We start from the raw sequence: 19,679 nt of genomic DNA on the forward strand, positions 1-19,679 counted from the left end.
TTTACAATTGATATAGGATTGGAAATCCTGTGAAATCAGCATGTATATACTTTATTTTCTCTTAAAATTAATCTGTATTCCCCTTTCCTACAAAACATGTTTCACAGCCATTTTTCCTTAGATCTCATTTTAATATACAGTTGTGAATCAGCTTGTCAAAACAATTCTTGGGTGAATTAATAAAGACAATTTAGAAAAAAAAATAGAAGAAGAAATTAATCCATATAATGGAGTACTTTGTTACACACTGTAGGAGAAATAAGTGAAAAAGAAAAAGAAACTATGACAGGAAAATGAATCAATTATCAACAAGGATTTTTTTTTTCCAATTATATTAATGTATTTCTTCTAGATATGAACTGTAATGAAAAAATTCTAAGGGATAAAATCTGGCAGAGCAAAAAAAACCCAACAAAATTTCTAGGAAAAAAAAGAAAAAATGCCCCAAATCAGGACATAGATATTCCAACTCAATTGTCTTTTTTGAGGAGGTAAATTGTCTGAAATGTCTGATTAAAGGTTCACTTGTTCCACATTTATTCACATGTGAAATATAACATAATGCAAGGAAAGTTGAGTAAGTTGGCTTAGAAAAGCTTAGAAGTCTTACTGCATTTTTTTCATTACTTAGAGAGAATGAGTTAAAGCACCTGAGAACAAGGAATTGATATTTTATGGCAACAAATTGTATCCTTGCCTCTATGGAAAATGTTCTCTTTTAATCTTATTTTCAATTCTAACTTAATCAGAGAGGTATATCAACTGTTTCTGCTACGAAAAAATATAAACTTTCAGTGTCACAATCAAATCACAGTGTAATACAGTCTCACAGAACTTTCTCTTAGATGTGAGTGATCCTATATGACTACTTCACATCCTACTATTCCTACATGGAATCATCATCCTTCCATTTTGAATCTTTCTTGGTTCAGAAGGCTGAATTCAAAAGAGGATAAGATAAGAAGTATAAATAAGATGGAAGCTTAACAAGTTTTAAAGAGGCTATAATTCTTGTGACTAGTTAGATAAAAGCTTTCTTACCTGTAATGTCATGAAATATGCATATAATAGCTATTACATCTTTTAGATGCCATGATACTGACTCGATGGTATTTTTGCCTCTAAACTTTGGTCAGAAACCAAACAAAGCTCCAGTTTTCTGCTATGGGGGTCAATAGTGCAAGAGTGAGATCTTGTTCCATTTTCCACACCAGCAATCAGGTTGAAGAGAGTGTTTTAGATTTTCAAGTGCTGCATGTCTATTGAAAACTTGCAAACTATTGTGAAAGACAGTAAAAAATTTAAACTTTTAATGCTTCTAAATCAATACTGTGCTTAAGTCATCTTCAATATTTTTAAAGGCTTACACTCACTCAACTCCTTCCCTCTCAAAACAAAGGTATTAAAGAAACAATCAATATTTAGAGGAAGCAGAATGACTGCCTTCAGTATTTGTAAGCAACATCTTCTGGAAAAAGATGTCTCAGAGTGAAGCTATTCAATTAGGGCTGCATCTGAATCTGAAGCTCTGAGTAAAATGCTATATGTGCAAAGCTTATGTATTTTTAATAGACTGATCATTAATATTTCAAGCTTCTTTCATTATTGTGCTGCATAAATACAGCTATTGTGTTTGACAAACACTGTGTCTTGCTTAATTGATGATTTTCCTGTAATTGGACCAAATAAGTCTGATTTCCTTGACTTTGTTATTTTCCTTGTTAACTGAAAGGGAAAAGGTTATTCAAACGACTGATATTGCTGCCCTTGCAAATGCCCTCCTCTTTCCACTAACTGTATGGCATTTTACTGTAAGCATTTTTCTTTATATCCACTTAGATGTTTAAATGCAGACTATATGATTATATCTTCTCAGAATGGATACAGCCCTGCCAAAGACCAGTTAATGTCACTCCCATTTTGGGATAATTGCAGAGTCTGCTTTCAGGCTTGAAAACATTTTGGAGAAGTAAGAGGGAAATAAATCAAATTTATTTGAAAGTTCTGACTTCATCTCTTTGCAAGTGTGTAAGCCTGGAGCTATTTCCAGAATAAGCTTATTCTTTGTAGACTCAATTGCATACGTTTCAGCTGCAGCAATGTAAGACCAAACTTTTAAGTCTGACTGTTGTAGCATTAAGTGTGACTAAGCAAAATGCACTCTGGAATGCCTACTTCATTGTGATTGACGACTATCATAAAACTAATTTGAATAGAGTGTTTTCAGAGTAACTATGACTAGAGTTCCTCCAAATTATTTATGAAGTCTTACAAATGCAGTCTGATGGCCTAAAATATAGCAACAGTAATTGTGCAAAATCATTTCCAAACAAGAAAAGTTCTTTAGCATCTATCTTTTAAACCAACCTCATCTCAATTCTAGTTATTGTGTATATTGAGTGTAAAAGCAATCCTATCTTTATTTTTATGTGCATTCTGAACATGTAAAGGCAGCCCATCAAAATGTATTTGCTAACTATATGATTAAAAGTGACAATGTAGTCATTGCAGCAAATAAAGATCCCAGCAATAGAAGAAATTAAGAGTAGAAATCAATAATCTTAAAGAAAAGAGAACTTGCAAAGAAGGAAGGAAAGGGAGGGTATTTGCTAATCAACTCAAGCTGTTGTATCTTTCTAACAGACCGGACGCTCTGCACTGACTAACTTGGTGCATAAACAGTTTATGTGTGTGTGCACTTATTCATCCTGTTCCATTCAATAGGCTTTGGTTTCTCTCTGTTAGTCCAGTACAAATAATATGCAACACTTCCAGACTAGGTTCACTTTTTTCGTTAACATAAAAGACCAGCTTTGTTCATGTTTAGATGTTAAAAAACTGGTTTTGAGAAGCCATAACACAGAGATTAAAACTGATTTCCTCAGGTCTTGGAGGGAAAAAATAAAATCAGATCTTTCAATTACCATATTGATCTCATTTTTTATATCAACGTAATTTGTTTGTTTGTTTGTTTAATTGGGATTCTCTGTGTTTGATGCTGCGACAAGGAAAATTAGAATCAAGTCTTCTATTAAAGGAAGCTGAAGCAGAAATTGATTTTTTTTTCAATTAACCTATTCCTTAGGAAAATATGACCTTTGCAAGAGCAAACACAATAGAATCTGAAGAGAATCAAAAGACAGTAAATGTTGCCAATTCATGTATATAATTTCAGAAACATTTTCCAGACTCTTGGTGCAAGCTTGAACTTGCCTGGGAAGAAGGATGGTAAGTGAATTTGCTATCTGGTTCTTTACACAATATTTAGCTTTATACTGTTCATTAAACTGAGTAATTACACTACACATGAGCTGTAGGTGTATTTTGGAAAATGTTTGTTTCCACATTAATATTGAAAAGAAGCATTAATTATCTCCAAATAATGGATTTTTTTCCCCTTTTAAACCTAGCCAGCATTTTTCAACATGCATATTAAGAGAGCTCCCATGCACCTGTAATATTTAAATAAGACATTGCAAAACTTACTTATTTTTGCTTTAAATAACTATTAGGCATAATAAATCAAATGCAGAAATGTAACACTAAGTTGTATATCTAGGTACAAAGGTAGTATATATATTTCTTCTATATGACACATCCTCTGAAGGGCCCCTGGGAAATTCCATCTTGCTGTGCTACAAACGAAATGTCCTCTTGTAGTATACTGCACCATACTTCAGCAGCAGGCATCTTCCCAATGTCCTTCAACATATAAAGAACTGCAGCGATGATGTGCCTGAGGGGAAACCTGGGAAGTTCTTGTTAAAATTCCATTGCCAAATTAAGTGGAAGCTTGGAGCTATTTTCCATCCTCTGATGCAAATTGCAGGTTCATATAGAATGTGAAACCATCTTTTCCAAAGATGAATTATTTCTAGAGCTTTAATACAATTACCTCTGAAGAGCAAATATTTTACCTGTGGAATAGGGCCAAACTGCATCAAAGGGCAGGTTAATATACCTCTCTCTAGACTTCCTTACATAACCTTCATTTTCTTGATACTGTAGCTGTTGGATGTTACATATTTTTTATACAATGATATTTGTATTTTTTTTTCTCAACTTTTTAGTAATTTTGGTGAGAAAACTAAATTGTAATGACATTGATAAACTAGATTGTGTATTTTTATAATACCCTTGGACTTCTAGTACAGTCGTTTTATCTTAAAAGACTTAATTTATTTTTGCAGTATAAATGGCTGAGTTGTTGCAGGTAAATGAAATGGAGATAATGATTTTATTATGTCCTTTATAGGAAAAATAGAGTTCTTAATGGTTTTAGGTTTGGAGGAATTCTTTCAAGACAGGCAGCAATGGTGTATTTTGTATAGTCTTTAACACACTTTAAATTTATCAGATAGTATACAATACATTCTATCAGTTTAATGCAGACAGCATATTGATCTTTATAAATTATACTTATGGAAATACTTTTTGCTTACTTTAAAAAAAAAACCAAAAAATCAAAATCTAAATCGTCCTGTTAATTCCCAGAATAAGGAAACATTTTATTTTTTAGAGTTTTGGATTGTACTGAATATAAGGAAAAAAGCTTTTACATGACAATGTCAAGATGACACCTACTCATTTCATAGAATCTATGTGGTCAAAAGTAATCTCTGGAGACTGTCTCACATAACTTCACTGCTCTGAGACAACAGCTAGAAGTCAGAAGAGGTCAGTTTATGATATGGAGAATCTGCCACTATAGTGTTATTGTGGGAGTGTTTATGTGCAAATGAGAGTGGAGGCTACAATTGGTGTAATCAGGTTTAAGAGACAATGACTTCAGTGTATTACTGTGGCACAAAGAATTGCAGAAAGAGCTGGAAAAATTCTAATTAGACTGTTTATCCCAATATTGTACAAGGCAGGGTAAAATAGAGTCATGTTAATCCTACTGGTATTGCCTTACATATTTTAAAAGATTTTTATTGGTGCTTATTTCACAGAAATAAACACATCTTCAGTAGAGATTGTAGTGGATCTAGTTAGAGTGGGGGTGTAGTAGTTTGTCTGAAATAAAATAGTAGGCCTTAGTAGTTGGAACAGTAGGAATGTTGTGATAAATATGTGGCTCTTTGAGTAAAAACAGTCTCAATATCTTTTATACATACAATTTAAAGAGCTACAAAAAATCCATCTGATTTCAATCAATATACTCCTGTTCACTTCAACAGAACTAAGCCAATTTACAGCAGCTGAGACTCTGTTTCCCAATTTCATAGTTCAAACACAATAAAACAGAAAGGAGACATTTAAGGAGGCAAACAACTCACAGAATTAAATTGATCTGCAAATGTGGAGTATTTCTCACCATAAATTAATTTGTTAGCAGATACTGGCTTCTATCAAATAATGTCAAGAATCTCATTTAACAGTGAAGGAACTGAAGTGTCAGTCAATTGTACTTTGTATATTTTACCCTTCAGCACGTCTCATATAGATGATAGAAAATAGGTTTTCTAATGGAAAGCCTGCAAAATCCCTATAGCAATAGCAGAACAAACAAATTCAACTGCAGTAAAACATCATAAAGTGAATTTACTAGAACAACTAGTCAGTTCATCATCACAACTGTAGCCATGTTTTAAGTAACAGGGATGTCTGCTCCCTAGGCACACTGCAATTAGAAAGACTTCACAGCAAACGTGTTCATTAAGCCGAATATGCACACAACAAAGAGGTAAAAAGAGCCATCAGAGAGATTAGTATAGTAATTTTCTTTTATTTATCTTTTCTTCTTCCCTCTCTTTTCTTCTGTGTTTGAAGTTTTCATTTCTAGATACCTATTTTAAAAGCAAAGTTATAGCCATTTTTATTGATTTTTCCTACATAATTTTCACATGAGAATATATGTTTCTTCTATTATTGTTCATATTGCATATTCAATGGACTAGATTATAGAAACAGCATATAAGTTAATTGTAAGTATCTCATGTTTGAGTTTTGTGTTATCTGCCTTTGTCATACGTGAGTGACATTTTATGCTAGCTATATGATAGAATTTTATTACTATGAGAATTAAAAACGTATCATAGGCATTTAAAATCTGTTTAGAGGGTCTGATTAATCTAATAGGGGAGCAGATGAGTTATCCTTTTTTTCTCTTTCTCTCCCTTCCTCTGCTATATTTTCTCACTTGCTTGTGGCTTTTATTGTGGCAATTTATTTAGATCTAGCAGCACTGAAGGGGAATAGGGAGGAAGAAATGCCTCATTGTGTAGTTAATAGTTATACTATGACATGAATGGTTGTTTCAGGTTACAGAAAGAGTGATGAAGGTGACAGAATTTCTAGTAATTGACTCATTTGAACTGATTTGATTCTCATTGATAAATGATGTAAACCAGGAGTGACTCTGGTTTACATAAAACTGCTGAAGATTTGCTGAATATCAGAATCAGATGCTATGTAAAGAATAAACCACAAAGTGTTTTATTCACTCTTCCCAGGGAACATGTTGTAAGCCTGTACAAGCTGTAACTATTTAATGTTATTAATAATCAAATCTTTGGACTAATTGTTAATGATTGTTGTACCTTCAAAACTGTGCAGCTGTGATTTTACAAGAAGATTAAAGTACTATGTTTCTAAAAAATAATCCTGGAAGCTATATTTCTACATCAAAAGTTTTAGAAATAACTGATAGTCTTGGATATCTATATTACAACATGTTTAGACAAACATTAGACTTTCCCGACATTTTGACAGAATTTATCTGGATACATTAATTTGACTTTCCAAGAAGAGCTGTTGTGCATATCTTTACAAATTACCTTAACTTCCAAAATACTAAATATATCATAAGTCTCTTTGTCATGAATGGGAAAAAAAATCAAAGCAGGGCTGAATCAGATAAAGACTAGAGAACTTTGGGTAAATATGAAGAGGAGATGATATTCTGAAATCCCAAATTTCTGTCTTTAAGAAAAGAAGAGACTTTACTCAGCAGCCCTGTAACATATAAAAATTCTGCTTAACTTTAACATTCACTGAACCTTTGCAGTTCTGTCATTGTCTGTGCTCAGAGAAGCTTCACGGTCAGCATAAGTCTGTGTACAACCAGAAACGTAATATCTCTAGAACACACACAATAGAAGGTCACCTACTCACACAATGCAGACATTACTCTTAGGCTTGCATTTTTCTTATACAGTAAATGACCTTAAGTAGATGACAAAGTACTGGGAGAGGAGTTTATGTGAATTTGAAAAGATGTAAAGAAGGCAGACTTTGAAACCATACCTATACTTTTTACCAGTGTTTTAGCTGATAGGACATCCACACCAGTCAGGACAGAGTATAAGTATGCTCCTAGTATTTATTTACAACAATATATTGGTCCTTGTTCATGTCTTTCAGAAGTGAATATCTGTGGATTGTCCACTATAAAAGATTTCCTCTTTACATCCTAGGTGGAAGGAAACTATTGTTTACAGTCTTGAGTATATTATTTTACACATCTTTGTGATTATAGTTTTTTTCTGATGACTTTATGCTGGTTTCCTTCCCACCAACTCAATTTTTAAAATCATTCCTCTAGCAAACTAATCCTATATACACTGTAGAAAAGATTCAGAAATCATCTGTGGTCTTGATTCCATGTCATGGGTACCTTGTTTTAAAGTGAGAATTTGGTATACCTAACTTATGGGAAATATGTTTCTTTTCAAATAGGTGTAACTGAGCTTTGGATAGTGTAGCGTGGAATCTGGAGCCCACAGTCAGGCTTACAGGGTCTTACTATTGGTGAGTGCAAAAAGCTTTGAGTAGTGTCCAAGTCAAACAATGTACTAGACATTTGAAATCAGAAATTCTGAGCACTAATTGAAGTCTTAAATCTGTACTAGCTATGCCATGAGTTTATATGCAGAATTGTTAGCCATTTGTGATTTATGTGAGAGACTCTTTACATGAAGACAGGTAATGATGTTGGGGTTTGATGTTTTTTTTCTCCCAAAGAATTGGCTAGAACTAGTCCAATTTTGCTTTCTGCTCTGACTTCAAGGCTCAACCACACTTCCTGCTGGACTAAAGCAAGCACTAACCTCTGACTGCTAGCTACTTTTAATGGGAGGACATTTCCCTCCTGCTGTGGAAATTATCTTTGTTGGAAGAATGAAATATACAGTTTCTTTGCTCTAGTGATCACAGCACCTGTCCTGTAAGGTTCATTCGTGAATTTTGATTTCTGTCCCAATGCCTGTTTCCCGATGTCATGCACATTAGTCACCTACATAATTAATACAATAGAACCATCAGCTTGTAACTTCCACTTACTAAAAATTCTCAACATTACCTTTATTCTTCTGAGTACATTGCAGAGGAACTTCAGGTTTAGAAAAGTTTTCTATTGTTTTCTAAGCTATAAATTAAATAATAACAACAAGAAAAAAGGTTAGCAATCACCAGCTGCATAGTATAGAGCAGGTAGGTACAGCATAAGCATGTGTGTGTGTCACAGGAAAACAGAAGCACAGAATAGTAGGTAATGAAAGAGACTTCTAGAGATCATCTAGTCCAACTCTCCTACTCAAGCAAGTCTGCCTTGATCAGGTCACTCAGGAATGCATCCAGGCAGGTTTTGAAAACCTCCAGAGAAGGAAACTCCACAGCCTCCCTGGGCAGCCTGTTCCAGTGCTCTGTCATCTTTACAGTAAAGTAGTTTTTCCTTAAGTGGAACTTTTTGTGTTCCAGCTTTTGTCCATTGCCCCTAGTTATATCACTGGACACTACAGAAAAAAACGCTGCCCCATCCTCTTGACAAGAACCTTTTAAATAGTAGTAAGTATTAATGAGCTCTCTACTCAGTCTCCTTCAGGCTTAATCCCAGGTCCCAAAACCTGTATATGTATGAAGGGGAGTGTATATTTATATTTGAAGAAAAAAAAATCAATTCTATGTAAAAATGTTTAGAATTTTGTGAACAGTTGAAATAAAAAAACACTTATAAATTTTTCTTTAGCTATCCTAGACCTTTATAGACTTTCTCCATCAATAGCCTTATTAATGTTAAGTATAAAATAAAAGAATCTAAAATCTATCCACTCCATCTTATAAGGAACAAAAGCAGCCATGTAGCCAATTACACCTCTCTCTGTTTAATGCCATTATGCAATTTTCTAGTGTTCAGTTCTCTAATAAAGTTGTTTGACTTTTCCCATGTGGTTTTGCATAATTAAGTGTTTCTAATTACAGGCTACAGATCTACCCCTTCATATCTGATCAATGTAAGACAGATGAGTATTATCTAGCCCTGAGTAATTGTTTGGAATAAAAGTGTAAAGTAGCCCTGTGCTCATTTGAAACAGAACAACTACTCTCCTAACTTTTCATTCTGTCATTGAAAATCTGGAGATAACTGCAAAAAAGAAGTGTAAGACCAACTTTGACCAAATTTCTTTATTCCACTGCCTGTTCTTTCACTGTAGGAGCCAGTCCCCTTACCTTAGACACTTATTGCAGTTACATTTTTCATAGTCTATTTAAACAAACATTCCTAAAATGAATAAAAGTCTTAGCTGACAAAACCTAGGTATATGCATGTGCAGTGTTCAAAGCATCCGTCCACATAAGGCAGGCAGATCCATCACATCTGCACACCCCTGTCTTCCTACACAGCACTGCTCTGGGAGATCTATGCTTTTGTGAAGCAGTAGCTGGAGATCAGGCGGAATAGTATACAGCGCCTAAAACATCACAAAGGATCCATGTGTCAGTGTAATAGTAACTGAATCCTGCCATAAATGCCTCAAATGACTTTTCAAAGTCAATAGAGGCTTTCAGAGGATTATATACACCATCAAAATGTATGTATTTATAACAGACTAGTAGGAGTTGTTAAATAAACATTTAAATATGAGAAGATTAGAGGAGATAAAAAAACAATAGAAAAGTTAGAAGGGACAGCGCAGAATTATTTCAAGTTTGAGGAAACGAAAGGAATATATGTGTTAATACAGATTACGTTCCTTATTTAGCAATTTATTTACTTATTTAACACTTTGAATCTGACTGATTGTCACATTATATCCTATATGTGTATGCAAAGTACCACAATATTCGTATTTGATATGACTACTTCCATCCTTCTCAAACTGACTTGATATATTCTCCTCTGTGAAGAGAGGACAAAGGAAAGGAAAGAGAAGGTATGCTTCCAGGTAGCCACCAGAAGCAGAGAAAACTGCAAAAGAAAGGTGATACACCTGTTGATGAGGCTGAAAGACAGAAAAACACAGCCAGGCAATGCAGTGGAAGTAAAAACTCCCATACTTGACAGAAGTCAAACTGACTACTTTTGGCCACTGTTCATAGACATAGTGAAAGTTATCAATGGCTGAAAGAAAATTATAGAGCTCCAAGCAACCTCTGACTCCCTCTTATGCAGGTCACTGTTTTGTCTGGCCAGACCTTTCTTACTCACAGCTTCATTTATCAGAATCACAGAATGTTAAGGGTTGGAAAGGACCTGAAAAGATCATCTAGTGCAACCTCCTTCGACCTCCTAGAGTAGATCGCACAGGAAGTTATCCAGGTGGGTTTTTAATGTCTCCAGAGAAGGAGACTCAACAACCCATCTGGGCAGTCAGTTCCACTGTTCTGTCAGCCTCACAGTGAAGAAATTGTTCCTTGTATTTCTTTGGAACCTCTTATGTTTCAGCTTGTACCAACTGTCCCTTGTCCTATCATTGGACATCATTGAGAAGAGCCTGGCTCCATCCTTCTGACATCCACCCTTTATGTGTTTGTAAACATTCATGAGATCACTCCTCAGTCTCCTCCAGGCTAAAAATCCCCAGGTCCCTAAGCCTTTCATCGTAAAGGAGATGCTTCACTCCATCATCTTGGTGACCCTGCACTGAACTCTCTCCAGCAGCTCCCTATCCTTCTTGAACTAAGGGACCCAGAACTGGACACAATATTCTAGATGCGGTCTCACAAGAGCAGAGCAGAGGGGGAGGAGAACCTCTCTCAAACTACTCACCACAGCCCTTCTAATACACCTCAGGATGCCACTGACCTACTTGGCCATGATCTGTCTTAATCTGCATCCCCCAGTGTCTGAAGAAACTCCTGATCATGGGCCACATACCACCCTACAGCATTCAATCCCATTGTATATCTGGCAAGAGTGTCCTCCTTAAATAAAGCATGGTGGACACAGTAAGTGGGGGTGCTTCAGCCCCTCAGTTTAATATAAATACAGAATTTGTAGACTCTGCAAAGATCACTTATCTCTCTTTTGGATTTTTTGTCAGTAATAATTGCATAATGTTTTGCTCATACTTGATGTCACCCAAACAAAACTTATTAGGAGTATCAAACACTGAAGAGATAAGTATTACAGGAACTACAACTCTATCTTACTGTTCTGGGTCTTGAGGCTTGTTTTGGGGGGAGGAAGAGTTATTTTTTACTATTTCTTGAAAACTGTAATTTGTAGGCAGAGAAGAAATATTTTTTAAAATTCATGTCCCTTGTGTATTTCCATTTTTGGTGAGGTTTTAAAGTGCTCCACTCTTATATTCATCAATGTTTTCTTTATTCAACAATCCTCAATAATTTCTCAGAGTCAAGGAATCTGAAAGATTTAAGTGATTAAAAGTACAAAGTGATGAAATTCATGTGACAGTTTCAGTCAGCTTTTGTGGAAAGTTTTATAATACTTGCAAGTTACACAAATACCTTCTAGGCACTTAAGCATGATGTGTTGGAAGAAATTGATAGAAGTATATGAAAACCTGAAACAAGTTATGTAGGTAAGAATCATAAGACTGTTGCTAATCAGCTTTAAAGAACTTCATAAATAAAAAGATATCAATTTATGTTGAGATATCTGCAAAGTAGTCACAAATAAACTCACTAATGAAAAGTTTCTATGGACAGTGGAGTGAAGCTTTGAAACAATGTTTCAAAAGGGGCAATAAAATCTTCCAAAGGCAAACTACAAGACCTATCTTCCCATGAAATCGCATGGTATTTCTCTAGGAACCTCTCCGTTGTGTAACTTTACAGAAGCACAACTAGTAAAATTGGATCATACTTCCAGTTTCTTTCTAATACCACGTTACTCAGAAACTTCCTCATTTGCTTTCCCTGTCTCCTAATTGCTGTATCATATTAAGCAGTGCTGCAGTTATATCCAAATTGTACACGTGTCGACTGATTTTCAGTACTGTGATGATTAGTTAATAGTGTTATGATAACTGTTATGATCATATGTCAACTTTTCTGTCACTGAGAGAGCTTAAAGGTATACTGTCAACTTTCAGGAAAATTTTTTCTTGAAACTTGGTGTAATTTTGCATCATTCAAGCCTTTATTACTAGTTACAATTTGTTAGTGAACTTGAAAGTGTGACTGAAAAAAAGTACAGTTACACATAGCATACCAGAATGTCCCATTTCCCCAGGAAATCAGGCTAAAAATATGACAGTTTAAAGATGATCTTAATTAGTTCAGTGAAGTAATATGTTTTTCTAGTCCTACGCTTGTGTTTCACTACACAGCCTCAAAAGTGAATCTATGTGTGAGACAGCACAACAAATTTGTTGAACAGCTGGCAAATTCAAATCCATTTCTAACATACTGAACAGCTGTTAAAATATCTCTTTTAGTACACAACTGTATATAATATTTTTTCCATCTCCTGTCATTCAATGTGAAAGTGTACCACTATGCAGTTGAACATCTGAAAAGTGGAATATAAAGGTAGTATATGGCATAAAAACAACACTGATACTGAAGCCATACAGACATACAAATCAAATTCTTTACAAAAAGTATCACTTAAAAAAGAAAGATAAATGAAAATTGCCCAAAGAAAACAACTGGGAAACTTACTTCTCCCATTTATGTGCCGGGAAAAATAATAAAATAAAATAAAATAAAATAAAATAAAATAAAATAAAATAAAAGGCCTAACTTGAATTTTAATTTTATTAGATCAAAGTCTATCAAAGCTGAATTTAATATTTGGAACACATGTATTTTAACCCTTTTGGGGTAAAGACTGAGTGTTGTGGTGTGATTATTGAAAGACCTGGGCCAGGGAACCTTCACATCCTTGTATAGCTGACAGAAGTATTTGATATCAACCACCATCTATCCTGAGTGTATTTAAAGTCAGCAAAGCAAAAACCAAGACTGTTGGGTTATATACAAAACTTTTAGAAGTTCTGCTGCTTGAATGTAAAATCTAAGCAAAAAGTAGTAACATTTTCTTGTGCTTTTGTGCTGTTAGTATTTTTTGGTTTCAATGTTTGTGTTTACTTTCTCAGGAATAATTTATGATAATGTTCTAAACCGGATTGCTCACTGTCTTCAATATGTTTTAACTTGGTCAGGAATGACCTAGACAAAGACTAAGTCTTATTGCTTTAATCTCCTTTGATTTCCTTCTTCTTTCTTAAATAAGACAATATGGGCTGTAGCTATCTTTTACATAAGCAGAGAAATCACTGTAAAAAAAAAAACAAACAAACCCTGCATACTTTCATTGTTGTTACATACCTTAAAGTTTGAAAAGACAAAACTGAGAGTAAGAACATATATGAGAACATACTGAAGGGAACATCTGGAAGCAATGTCTTCCTGTGGGACAGGACAAGCTTAGAAATTTTTTCACACAAAAAGTACCACATCCTTTTGCTACACAGTGTTACTTCTTCTCCCAGATTCTTGCCTAATAAGTATGGCTCTGAAGGAAGTCTAACTCATTTTCCAACTTTTCCTTTTACTTCTGTGAAGCAACCTCCTGGAGTCCTTTAAAAGGAAAGAATTATTGTATTTTTTATTTCTTACACGGTATAATTTAAAAGAGGTCTTTGAAAGCATTATCAACTCTAACAAATCAAAACTTTCTTAATTGGCTTTTCTTGATAGTTTTATTTACTTTGACTTTAAAAAAATGTTCAAACATGATGGGGATACAACACTGTCGTATCATCTAGAAAAACGGAATTCTAGAAAAAGGCTGATGATTGAAAACCTATTTTCGTTATGGACACCATTAGCACATTGATCCCTTGGTATTAGTTTTCTCTTCAAAATGCTTTTGTTATGATGCCTCTCTTAAAATTCAAACCTTTGACCCTGTAAGCTTTACAGAGCTGGGATTATTTTTTTCTTGCAGTACATTATGTGTTTTATAACACTTTATGTCTATTAAAAAACTAGGAATACATACCTAGACATTAATGTTGTAAATTAATGTTATGGTTCACAGTATATAATGGGATGATGTGTGAAAATATGTTTAATATTTGGTGATTCCTATACTTTAAAAATAACTGCTGCTACAGTAATTCACTTCTAATCTCACCTACATAGCATATCATAGAATCATAGAATAGTAGGGGTTGGAAGGGACCTTTAGAGATCATCTAGTCCAACCCCCCTGCAGAAGCAGATCCACCTAGATGAGGTTGCATAGGAATGTGTCCAGGAGGGTCTTGAAGATCTCCAAGGAAAGAGACTCCACAACCGGCCTGAGCAGACTCGTCCAGGGCTCCATCACTCTCAAGGTAAAATAGTTTTTCCTTATATTTAAGTGGAACTTTTTGTGTTCCATCTTCATCCCATTACCTCTTGTCCTGTTGATAGATATCATTGAAAAAAGGGATGACCCAGCCTCCTGACACCCCCCCTTTAGAAATTTGTAAAAATAAATAAGATCCGCCCTCAGTCTCCTCTAGGCTAAACAGTCCAGTTCCTACAGCCTCCCTTCATATGAAAAATGTTCCAGTCCCCTGATCATCTTGGTGGCCCTGCACTGGACTCTCTCCAGAAGTTCTCTATCCCTCTTGAGCTGAGGAGTCCAGAACTGGAAACAGGACTCCAGATGAGGCCTCAACAGGGCAGAGTAGAGGGGGAACAGAAATAAACACAATTGCTTTTGAATGGGGCTTAATTATACTGTAAAAATCTCAATTCTCTCAAGAGAGCTACACAACTTTAATGTAATGTGAAAAAAGCCCAACAATTTCTGAAACTCATAAGATAATATTTGCCTTTCTAAAACTTCCTCTAGTGAAATTGCACTGAGCTCTTTTTGTGTCGACCTTAACATGGAGAGGAAAATTCATCTGAGAACAATAAGTGACTTCTTTCATAATTTATTAAGTTTTGTGTTGATTTTGTAGTTTATTTGCTAGATTATATCTAAAAATATATATCTATATCTTCTGTCAGGGACTCTACTCTCATTCTTTTAGCTCTCCTGAGATCAATGAACACGTTCCTTTTTTTTTTTTTTGCAAGGAATTTGAAACATAATTGCCTCTATCAAAATAAAGAAAGAAAGAGATCTATTTCATTCTTTACATTCATGTCCTATTACTACTTTCATGAAAACTTCAAAGGTACAGTTGTGATATATTGCACCAATAAGGCAATGCTGCAATAGCGTACTGCACAAAAAAACCCAACAAAACAAAACAAAACCTTGAAACAAAAGCCAGAAATCTAAATCTTCACTCTGTTGCTCCTCTTTCACAGCTGATCTCAAACTGCAAGAAGAAAATTATGTCTGAAGGTTTGGTACATAGCTAAGAAATTTCCACTTATGAGGAAAGATACTTTGAGTATTATGCAAGTATGCATTTTATTAGAATTTATATATCTTTCATGACCTTGTCTATGCAAATTTTAACTTCAATTAAATAGTCCAGTTGCTCAAAATAAGTAGAAATTTTTAAGTACAATATATCCCAGAGGCTCCTCAAATTGCTAGTGTTTTCAAATTACCAACTTTCTTTCTACAAAAAAAGCACAATTATGAGACCTCTGTTGACTATAATTCTGTCACCAAAAACTGTAAATACTCTGAAGTGAGTTAGTAATTGTCCAGTACTCTTTAAGAAAGTTTGATTCTTTTGTTAAAGATTCAAGATTTCAAAAAGTAAACTTCAGTTCTCTTTGCAACATCTCTTTGAGAGAATTTTTGGTTTTGCTTTTTTAATTTGATAAGTGTATCATGTTCAAAGTGACAATTAATAGTCCATGTATTGCTCTCAAAATATATTTATCATTAAGTCAGTGAATTACTGTGAGGTAAAAGTGCAAGATGTGAATAAGACACAACAGCCCTTCTGGAAGTAGTATTCACTAAATTCAAAATATGGAAATAGTGAGAATGGTGACAGACACGGTGAACCCTTTCAAAGCGTGTTTTTCTTTATTAGAACATTTAGGTGACACATCAGAAGAAAGGTTTCATTTTACATTTGAGAAGAGTGAATAAGAGTCTTTGTTTCTTTAGTTTTCTTGATTTTTATCCTTTACTACAGATAGTAATCTCTAAGTGCAGAAGTTGTTTTACATTGTGTAATGTGCCTAAAAAGATCTTAATATAAAACAAACCAAAAAAGCCAACACTGAATCTATTCTGTTCCCAGATTATATATATTAACTGAAGTTAAGCCTATCCTCACAAAAGTTCATAGCACAGGGATAATATTCTTCATTTGGACTTCATTTAAATATTAATGATCTATTAAAGCTAATAATTTTATTCCATAAATATTTAGCTGTGATTTTGAATATTTTATCTTTATTTCTCCATAGTCATAGGACTCTATAAATTCTACAAAATCTTTACAGAAGATGAGAGGGAAAATTCTTCAATATAATCAGGGTAATTTCTTGTGCTTTTAGGTAGCTAGCTAAAGTTTGAATCTGTGAAGACACTTCAAAGTATAATTTCTGCCTTCCTGCAGCGTCTAAAAAGGAGTTCAGAGTGACCACACCTCACTTGAACCCTGACAAGCCAGCTACAATCAGCTTAGAGGCACAGGGTTACTGTTGTCCTGTGCTCGTACTAGGGCTCCTGTAGATGCTTGTGAGTATTCCAGCCTGGCCTGCCACTCACTGCATCAGGATATGGTCTCCCCTAACATCCATCTGTCAACTCTGTAGTGTCTCAAAAGACTCTAGAAGTCTATACATGGACAACTGAATCTTTGGTCAGGTGTAAATCCCCTTGACATCCTTGACTGTGACAATGCTCAATTTTTTAATCTGAGAAAAATATATTTAATGTCATTTTGATGCCTGAGCATATTCTGCCTGACCTCTAATTGTCCATCTACAAGACTAAGCGTCTCTGTAGGTTTTTGTTTGCTAGGCTCACATGGCTAAGTACCTTGGTCATCTGAAATTGTACTAGACACACGTAACAAATGAACTGAGTCCTCGAACTTTATTATTACAGGTTCTTAGATCTTGATCTTGTATTGTGGATACCTATTGTAAAGACAGATGAAAGTACATCTCTCAGTCTGAAGATTAACTGTGACTCAAGACTGTTCAATTATGATTATGAAAGAGTTGTACCTTTCTGGAGGAAAAAATGGAGTCCCATGAGCAGGCAGGAAAAAAAAAATAACCCCAGAAAATATTGCTGGCAATATTTTAAAGTTTTTTTATTTTTACTGAAGCTTTTATGAAAATTTCTCTGTATAGTGATTTTGTCTGGGCCAAGTTTTGGTACTGGGGGGGCTACAGAGATGACTTCTTTAAGCAAGGAACTGCAGAACCTTCCCCTGTAGCTGATAGGGCCATTGCCTGTCAGTTCTAAGATGGACCTGCAGCTGACCCAGCCCTGGCCAATTAGTGATGGAGGTAATACCTCTGTGAATAATATATTTGAAAAGAAGAAGTTGCTGAGCAGTTGTTAAATGGTAGCAGATGCAGAAGGGAGTAAGAATGTGATAACAGTATCTCCGCAGACACCAAAGTCAGTAGAGAAGGAGGGGTAAGAGGCTTTCAGGCACACGAAGAGGGATTCCTCTGTGACCTGTGGTGAAGACCATGGTGAGGCAGCTGTCCTCTTGCAATCCATGGAGGTCCACAGGGGATTAGAGATCCACTCGCAGCCTGTGCTGGAGTGGGTGGATGCCTGAAGGAGGCTGTGACTCCATGGGAAGCCTTCTCTGGAGCAAGTTCCTGTCAGGACCTGGGAGGCTTACGGGGAGAGAGGAGCCCATGTGAGAGTAGGTTTGCTGTCTGGATTTGTGATTCTATAAGAGGCTCATGTTGGTGCAGTGTCTTCCTGAAGGATTGTTCTCCTCATGGATAACCCACATTGGGGCAGTGTGGGAAGAGCTTCCCCCATGAGAAGGACTCATTCTGGAGCAGTTCGTGAAGGACTGTCTCCCACGGGGAGGGAACTCACAGTGTAGCAGTCTAAACTGTGATGAGGCTTCCCCCTGAGAAGAAGCAGCAACAAAGTCTGTCTGTAACAAACCGACCATAAGTCCCATCCCTCATCTCCTGTGCTGCTGGGGGCAAGGAAGGAAGGAGAGTCTCAGGAATAGGGAGGGGTGGGGGGAGGTCTTTTAAGACTTGGTTTTATTTCTCATCTCCCTGCTCTTTTTTGATTGTTCATGAATAAATCAAAACATTTCTTCCCAAGTTGAGTCTATTTTGCCCATGACACTAATTGCTGAGTGATGTTCCTGTCCTTGACTCACAAACATCTTGTTATGTTTCTCTTTCCCCTGTCCAGTTTAGGAGGAGTAGTGCTAGAATGACTTGGTGAGCATCTGACACACAGACAGGGATAAACCACCACACTCAGTCAGCTCTTCTCTAAAATAAAATCCATTTCTATTCCAGTAAGAAACACAGCTAGTTATGAAAGAAAGAAAATAGTTCACCCATGCCCTGATATTGAGTCATTTGTACATGTAAAAAAATAAGAGGGAATGTTTGGAACTGTGCAAGCCAGTCAAACAGATCAATGACACATTTCAGCAGAAAGTAAAACTTCTAACAAGTGTGACTATAATATAAGCTAAGTTCTGTATAATATATTTCTGTAGTATAATGTAAAAATATTTTAATGTAGCTTGTTTTATATAATAAAACTTAATGTGATTATCTTTCCAGTATTCAGAAACCTTGTATCATAAATAAATAATTTTAAAGAATTACTTGCAAAAGTGAAAAACTTGATACTGAATGTTACTCTTGAGTTTTGTGTAGGAACTGCAAGCAAGAGATATATTATTGGAAGAACATTTTTACGAATCTATTAGCATAAAATTGAATGTTTAATTCATGAATGAACATGCAGGACTGTAAAAACACAACATGATCTCATTGATTTTTGGAATGCAGGTATCAGAGACTTTCTGCAGGATGCTTTTATAATATAAATTATTCATATGTCATTTTTTCAGCATAACTGTGAAAATGTGCTATACTTCAGTGCCTTTATTGGAACCTTAAAGAATTTTATCTTCCCTTATGGATATCACTTGTTCATTTATCTGATTTACTCTTTATTCTGCCATAGTTTCCTGAAAACTTAAAAATAAGTTGGTTTTGATGGATAGAATTTAGTGAAATTTAAACAACAATTTTAGAAAAGCAAATTTTCATAATTTAAATCAGTGCCAGGGAAACCAAAAGGTAATTCAGCTGTATCTACATATATAAATGTGTCTGCAGTTGTCAGTAACATCATGGAAAATAAATTAAAATAATTCAGACATTTGAAAAAAGGGAATAATGAAAAAGTTAATTAAACTTGTATTTGTAATCTGAATACAGTCTTTACAGTTTTAAACAGACTTAAATATGGTCTTTTTAAAGTAGTTACTTGTTACCCATCAATATTCTCGCAAAGTTACTAAACCTTCAAAGACATTTGCTGGTATTTTGTACAT

Source organism: Colius striatus, chromosome 1, assembly GCF_028858725.1.
Source record: "Colius striatus isolate bColStr4 chromosome 1, bColStr4.1.hap1, whole genome shotgun sequence".
Classification (NCBI taxonomy): domain Eukaryota; kingdom Metazoa; phylum Chordata; class Aves; order Coliiformes; family Coliidae; genus Colius; species Colius striatus.